General features: G+C 60.1%; 1 long non-coding RNA gene across 1 annotated transcript; it reads left to right on the top strand.

Annotated features, from left to right (window-relative positions):
• On the top strand, positions 1-4,114 carry LOC120920562. The gene is made up of 3 exons (XR_005744739.1): positions 1-116; positions 3,433-3,542; positions 3,868-4,114. It is a non-coding gene; the product is annotated as an uncharacterized LOC120920562 (long non-coding RNA).
• The last annotated feature ends 3,842 nt before the right edge of the window (positions 4,115-7,956 follow it).

The following is a 7,956-nucleotide window of genomic DNA, read 5'->3' as shown; positions in this document are numbered from 1 at the left end:
ACCCTCCTCCTTTGCTGATTGGCGGAGAGATCGGAATGGCAGGTGCGGCGTGATTGGTCAGATTCAGGCGGGAACTTGAAGCCAGAGAAGGATGGAGCAGCAGGCAGCAATGCAGGGTGAGGAAAGAAGGAAAAGAGACAATAGGGATTCCGTGTGACAGTTGTGTGTGGAGAGTGATGGATTCTGGGAGTTGGGGTGATGGGTACACTGGTCAGGACTGGGGGAAGGGTGTCATATGGAGGGGAGGGGTCGGGGTTATAGGGGGAGGAGTCGCGTGATCGGGGTTATAGGGGGAGGAGTCGGGTTATAGGGGGAGAAGACGCGTGATCGGGGTTATAAGGGGAGGAGTCGCGTGATCGGGGTTATAGGGGGAGGAGTCGCGTGATCGGGGTTATAGGGGGAGGAGACGCGTGCTCGGGGTTATAGGGGGAGAAGACGCGTGATCGGGGTTATAAGGGGAGGAGTCGCGTGATCGGGGTTATAGGGGGAGGAGTCGCGTGATCGGGGTTATAGGGGGAGGAGTCGCGTGATCGGGGTTATAAGGGGAGGAGTCGCGTGATCGGGGTTATAGGGGGAGGAGTCGCGTGATCGGGGTTATAGGGGGAGGAGACGCGTGCTCGGGGTTATAGGGGGAGGAGACGCGTGATCGGGGTTATAGGGGGAGGAGTCGGGTTATAGGGGGAGGAGTCACGTGATCGGGATTATAGGGGGAGGAGCCGCGTTATCGGGGTTATAGGGGGAGGAGCCGCGTGATCGGGGTTATAGGGGCAGGAGTCGTGTGATCGGGGTTATAGGGGGAGGAGTCGCGTGATCGGGGTTATAGGGGGAGGAGTCGCGTGATCGGGTTATAGGGGGAGGAGTCGGGTTATAGGGGGAGAAGACGCGTGATCGGGGTTATAGGGGGAGGAGTCGCGTGATCGGGGTTATAGGGGGAGGAGTCGCGTGATCGGGGTTATAGGGGGAGGAGTCGCGTGATCGGGGTTATAGGGGGAGGAGTCGCGTGATCGGGGTTATAGGGGGAGGAGACGCGTGATCGGGGTTATAGGGGGAGGAGTCGTGTTATAGGGGGAGGAGACGTGTGATCGGGGTTATAGGGGGAGGAGACGCGTGATCGGGGTTATAGGGGGAGGAGACGCGTGATTGGGGTTATAGGGGGAGGAGTTGCGTGATCGGGGTTATAGGGGGAGGGGTTGTGTGATTGGGGTTATAGGGGGAGGAGTTGCGTGATCGGGGTTATAGGGGGAGAAGACGCGTGATCGGGGTTATAGGGGGAGGAGACACGTGATCGGGGTTATAGGGGGAGAAGACGCGTGATCGGGGTTATAGGGGGAGAAGACGCGTGATTGGGGTTATAGGGGGAGAAGACGCGTGATTGGGGTTATAGGGGGAGGAGTTGCGTGATCGGGGTTATAGGGGGAGGAGACGCGTGATCGGGGTTATAGGGGGAAGAGTCGCGTGATCGGGGTTATAGGGGGAGAAGACGTGTGATCGGGGTTATAGGGGGAGGAGTCGCGTGATCGGGGTTATAGGGGGAGGAGACGCGTGATCGGGGTTATAGGGGGAGAAGACGCGTGATCGGGGTTATAGGGGGAGAAGACGCGTGATTGGGGTTATAGGGGGAGGAGACGCGTGATTGGGGTTATAGGGGGAGGAGTTGCGTGATCGGGGTTATAGGGGGAGGAGACGCGTGATCGGGGTTATAGGGGGAAGAGTCGCGTGATCGGGGTTATAGGGGGAGAAGACGTGTGATCGGGGTTATAGGGGGAGGAGTCGCGTGATCGGGGTTATAGGGGGAGGAGACGCGTGATCGGGGTTATAGGGGGAGGAGTCGCGTGATCGGGGTTATAGGGGGAGGAGACGCGTGATCGGGGTTATAGGGGGAGGAGTCGTGTTATAGGGGGAGGAGACGTGTGATCGGGGTTATAGGGGGAGGAGACGCGTGATCGGGGTTATAGGGGGAGGAGACGCGTGATTGGGGTTATAGGGGGAGGAGTTGCGTGATCGGGGTTATAGGGGGAGGGGTTGTGTGATTGGGGTTATAGGGGGAGGAGTTGCGTGATCGGGGTTATAGGGGGAGAAGACGCGTGATCGGGGTTATAGGGGGAGGAGACACGTGATCGGGGTTATAGGGGGAGAAGACGCGTGATCGGGGTTATAGGGGGAGAAGACGCGTGATTGGGGTTATAGGGGGAGAAGACGCGTGATCGGGGTTATAGGGGGAGGAGTCGCGTGATCGGGGTTATAGGGGGAGGAGACGCGTGATCGGGGTTATAGGGGGAGGAGTCGCGTGATCAGGGTTATAGGGGGAGGAGACGCGTGATCGGGGTTATAGGGGGAGGAGTCGGGTTATAGGGGGAGGAGTCGCGTGATCAGGGTTATAGGGGGAGGAGTCGGGTTATAGGGGGAGGAGACGCGTGATCGGTGGTTATAATATAGGGGGAGAAGACGCGTGATTGGGGTTATAGGGGGAGGAGTCGTGTTATAGGGGGAGGAGACGTGTGATCGGGGTTATAGGGGGAGGAGACGTGTGATCGGGGTTATAGGGGGAGGGGACGTGTGATCGGGGTTATAGGGGGAGTGGTCGCGTGATCGGGGTTATAGGGGGAGGAGACGCGTGATCGGTGGTTATAGGGGGAGGAGACGCGTGATCGGGGTTATAGGGGGAGGAGTCGGGTTATAGGGGGAGGAGACGCGTGATCGGGGTTATAGGGAGAGGAGTCGCGTGATCGGGGTTATAGGGGGAGGAGTCGCGTGATCGGGGTTATAGGGGGAGTGGTCGCGTGATTGGGGTTATAGGGGGAGGAGTCGCGTGATCGGGGTTATAGGGGGAGGGGTTGTGTGATTGGGGTTATAGGGGGAGGAGACGGGTTATAGGGGGAGGAGACGCGTGATCGGGGTTATAGGGGGAGGAGACGGGTTATAGGGGGAGGAGACGCGTGATCGGGGTTATAGGGGGAGGAGTCGCGTGATCGGGGTTATAGGGGGAGGAGACGGGTTATAGGGGGAGGAGACGCGTGATCGGGGTTATAGGGGGAGGAGTCGCGTGATCGGGGTTATAGGGGGAGGAGTCGCATGATTGGGGTTATAGGGGGAGGAGTCGTGTTATAGGGGGAGGAGTTGTATGATTGGGGTTATAGGGGGATGGGTCATGTGATTGACGTTATGGGGGGGGGGTACACGGGTCATGGGATGGGTACACGGGTCATGGGATGGGGGGATGGGTACACGGGTCATGTGATGGGGGGATGGGCACACGGGTCATGTGATGGGGGGATGGGCACACGGGTCATGTGATGGGGGGATGGGCACACGGGTCATGTGATGGGGGGGATGGGCACACGGGTCATGTGATGGGGGGATGGGCACACGGGTCATGTGATGGGGGGATGGGCACACGGGTCATGTGACACGGAATGTCTCTCCTCGGTGTAGAGTTTGAAGAGTCGGTGGCGGAGTTGAACGCTGAGTTGGATCGGTTGAGCCGCAATATTCAGGGCGTCGCCCAATACCAGACCTCCGTGTTCCACGTCACCAAAGTGCTGGTAAGATGGGGGAGGGGAGGTGACGGGGGAGGGGTGATGGGGGTGGGGGGGTGATGGGGGTGGGGAGGCGATGGGGGAGGGGTGATGACGGGGGAGGGGTGATGATGGGGGAGGGGTGATGACAGGGGTGGGGTGATGATGGGGGAGGGGTGATGATGGGGGTGGGGAGGTGACGGGGGAGGGGTGATGATGGGGGAGGGGTGATGACGGGGGAGTGATGGGGGTGGGGAGGTGACGGGGGAGGGGTGATGACGGGGGTGGGGAGGTGACGGGGGAGGGGTGAAGGGATCCAGGAACTGAACACTTTGTGTCTTCACCATGGCAGTGCACCTGGATGGACAAGATCGAGGCTTTGGCCCGACACCGAGCCCAACACCCGCTCACCTCCGCCTCCTCCCAATGACTTACCTGAAGCGGCAGAGAGATCCCGCGACACCGTGGCCTTCCAGAAACCGCCGGCATGGCCCCGCCCTCCCGATACCACCGACGTGGCGTCCTGTAGATAACATCCAATCACAGGGTGAAGAACTGACACAAGTTATATTTATTGGTTAATAAAGAACTCGTCTGTATCTCGGTGTGTGTGGAGTTTGTTTGGTTTGGGGGGGGGAGGGGCCTGAAACGGTGAGTGGAGACACACGGGGACCCCGGCTGTGAGCCGCTGCTTTCCCGACCTCCGTTCTGGATCTCATCCTCAACACTCCACAGAAGATCTTCTCCTAAAACTAACAAATCATTTACTAGACGAGTCTGTCCTCTTCCTGGACTCCTCCGCTGTCCTCTTCCTGGACTCCTCCGCTGTCCTCTTCCTGGACCCCTCCGCTGTCCTCTTCCTGGACTCCTCCGCTGTCCTCTTCCTGGACCCCTCCGCTGTCCTCTTCCTGGACCCCTCTGCTGTCCTCTTCCTGGACCCCTCCGCTGTCCTCTTCCTGGACTCCTCCGCTGTCCTCTTCCTGGACTCCTCCGCTGTCCTCTTCCTGGACCCCTCCGCTGTCCTCTTCCTGGACTCCTCCGCTGCCCTCTTCCTGGACCCCTCCGCAGTCCTCTTCCTAGACTCCTCCGCTGTCCTCTTCCTAGACTCCTCCGCTGTCCTCTTCCTGGACTCCTCCGCTGTCCTCTTCCTGGACCCCTCCGCTGTCCTCTTCCTGGACCCCTCTGCTGTCCTCTTCCTAGACTCCTCCGCTGTCCTCTTCCTGGACCCCTCCACTGTCCTCTTCCTGGACTCCTCCGCTGTCCTCTTCCTGGACCCCTCTGCTGTCCTCTTCCTAGACTCCTCCGCTGTCCTCTTCCTGGACCCCTCCGCTGTCCTCTTCCTGGACTCCTCCGCTGTCCTCTTCCTGGACTCCTCCGCTGTCCTCTTCCTGGACTCCTCCGCTGTCCTCTTCCTGGACCCCTCCGCTGTCCTCTTCCTGGACCCCTCCGCTGTCCTCTTCCTGGACCCCTCCGCTGTCCTCTTCCTGGACTCCTCCGCTGTCCTCTTCCTGGACTCCTCCGCTGTCCTCTTCCTGGACTCCTCCGCTGTCCTCTTCCTGGACCCCTCCGCTGTCCTCTTCCTGGACCCCTCTGCTGTCCTCTTCCTAGACTCCTCCGCTGTCCTCTTCCTGGACCCCTCCGCTGTCCTCTTCCTGGACTCCTCCGCTGTCCTCTTCCTAGACTCCTCCGCTGTCCTCTTCCTGGACCCCTCCGCTGTCCTCTTCCTGGACCCCTCCGCTGTCCTCTTCCTAGACTCCTCCGCTGTCCTCTTCCTGGACCCCTCCGCTGTCCTCTTCCTGGACTCCTCCGCTGTCCTCTTCCTAGACTCCTCCGCTGTCCTCTTCCTGGACTCCTCCGCTGTCCTCTTCCTGGACCCCTCCGCTGTCCTCTTCCTGGACTCCTCCGCTGTCCTCTTCCTGGACTCCTCTGCTGTCCTCTTCCTGGACCCCTCCGCTGTCCTCTTCCTGGACTCCTCCGCTGTCCTCTTCCTGGACCCCTCCGCTGTCCTCTTCCTGGACCCCTCCGCTGTCCTCTTCCTGGACTCCTCCGCTGTCCTCTTCCTGGACTCCTCCGCTGTCCTCTTCCTGGACCCCTCTGCTGTCCTCTTCCTAGACTCCTCCGCTGTCCTCTTCCTGGACCCCTCCGCTGTCCTCTTCCTGGACCCCTCCGCTGTCCTCTTCCTGGACCCCTCCGCTGTCCTCTTCCTGGACCCCTCCGCTGTCCTCTTCCTGGACCCCTCCGCTGTTCTCTTCCTGGACTCCTCCGCTGTCCTCTTCCTGGACTCCTCTGCTGTCCTCTTCCTGGACCCCTCCGCTGTCCTCTTCCTGGACTCCTCCGCTGTCCTCTTCCTGGACCCCTCCGCTGTCCTCTTCCTGGACCCCTCCGCTGTCCTCTTCCTGGACTCCTCCGCTGTCCTCTTCCTGGACTCCTCCGCTGTCCTCTTCCTGGACCCCTCCGCTGTCCTCTTCCTAGACTCCTCCGCTGTCCTCTTCCTGGACCCCTCCGCTGTCCTCTTCCTGGACCCCTCCGCTGTCCTCTTCCTGGACTCCTCCGCTGTCCTCTTCCTGGACTCCTCCGCTGTCCTCTTCCTGGACCCCTCCGCTGTCCTCTTCCTGGACCCCTCTGCTGTCCTCTTCCTAGACTCCTCCGCTGTCCTCTTCCTGGACCCTTCCGCTGTCCTCTTCCTGGACTCCTCCGCTGTCCTCTTCCTAGACTCCTCCGCTGTCCTCTTCCTGGACCCCTCTGCTGTCCTCTTCCTAGACTCCTCCGCTGTCCTCTTCCTGGACCCCTCCGCTGTCCTCTTCCTGGACTCCTCCGCTGTCCTCTTCCTAGACTCCTCCGCTGTCCTCTTCCTGGACTCCTCCGCTGTCCTCTTCCTGGACCCCTCCGCTGTCCTCTTCCTGGACTCCTCCGCTGTCCTCTTCCTGGACCCCTCCGCTGTCCTCTTCCTGGACCCCTCCGCTGTCCTCTTCCTGGACTCCTCCGCTGTCCTCTTCCTAGACTCCTCCGCTGTCCTATATATATATATAATTAGTGTAGTGCCGGGCTCCCAATGATTGGGGCGCTACTATAAATTTAGGGGTGTCTGAGCCCATAGTTGGAAATTTGCCTCTGTTCTGGCTGTGGTTGTGCTCGGTAGAAGTGTTGCCTGTAGGTGGCGTTATCACCTCAGGTCCATGTTGGAACTCGGGCGAACCATGGTGTGTTGAGTGACCCTTCTCGGCAGCAGCCCGGGGGGAGTGGTGCCCCGCTGTGCATGTTGGGAGGGGGTACTTAAGGGGCAGACACCGTTTTTCAGGGTCCTTCGCCTCGTGGCCCTCCTTACGTGAGGTGCGTGTGTGATTTCAGCCCCGGGGACCACGTTGGTCTGAGGCTGTGCTCCTATCAAGTAGGCCCAGCTATGCTTGCTGGGGCCTATGGTTCTAGAAGGGATCTCAAGCTGTCCATCCAAGTGAGGGAAGCTTCTTAGTGAAGGAAACCGGGGGAGGACCTGCCCTGGAGGAGACAAGCAAGGTAAGCTGATGTCTCGGGATAGGCCTGGTGACCTCCTTATAAAGGGATCCACAGCTCTACTTGTCTTACAGTCCGCCGTATCGGCTTAAAGGCTCTTTTACTGTAAGGCTGGAAGTTCGGGACTTAAATCCTGTGGCAGAGGGTTCCTGGTTATCCATCCCGTGATCTCAGACGCTCTGTGGCAGAGGGTTCCTGGTTATCCATCCCGTAATCTCAGACGGTCTGTGGCAGAGGGTTCCTGGTTATCCATCCCGTGATCTCAGACGGTCTGTGGCAGAGGGTTCCTGGTTATCCATCCCGTGATCTCAGAGGGTTCCTGGTTATCCATCCCGTGATCTCAGACGGTCTGTGGCAGAGGGTTCCTGGTTATCCATCCCGTGATCTCAGACGGTCTGTGGCAGAGGGTTCCTGGTTATCCATCCCGTGATCTCAGACGGTCTGTGGCAGAGGGCCGCTGTCCTCTTCCTGGACCCCTCTGCTGTCCTCTTCCTAGACTCCTCCGCTGTCCTCTTCCTGGACCCCTCCGCTGTCCTCTTCCTGGACTCCTCCGCTGTCCTCTTCCTAGACTCCTCCGCTGTCCTCTTCCTGGACCCCTCCGCTGTCCTCTTCCTGGACCCCTCTGCTGTCCTCTTCCTAGACTCCTCCGCTGTCCTCTTCCTGGACCCCTCCGCTGTCCTCTTCCTGGACTCCTCCGCTGTCCTCTTCCTAGACTCCTCCGCTGTCCTCTTCCTGGACTCCTCCGCTGTCCTCTTCCTGGACCCCTCCGCTGTCCTCTTCCTGGACTCCTCCGCTGTCCTCTTCCTGGACCCCTCCGCTGTCCTCTTCCTGGACCCCTCCGCTGTCCTCTTCCTGGACCCCTCCGCTGTCCTCTTCCTGGACTCCTCCGCTGTCCTCTTCCTAGACTCCTCCGCTGTCCTATATATATATA

Source organism: Rana temporaria, chromosome 13 (assembly GCF_905171775.1).
Source record: "Rana temporaria chromosome 13, aRanTem1.1, whole genome shotgun sequence".
In the NCBI taxonomy this organism is placed as follows: domain Eukaryota; kingdom Metazoa; phylum Chordata; class Amphibia; order Anura; family Ranidae; genus Rana; species Rana temporaria.
The sequence above is the reverse complement of the archived record's forward strand: the minus strand, read 5'-3'. Positions and strand labels throughout refer to the sequence as shown.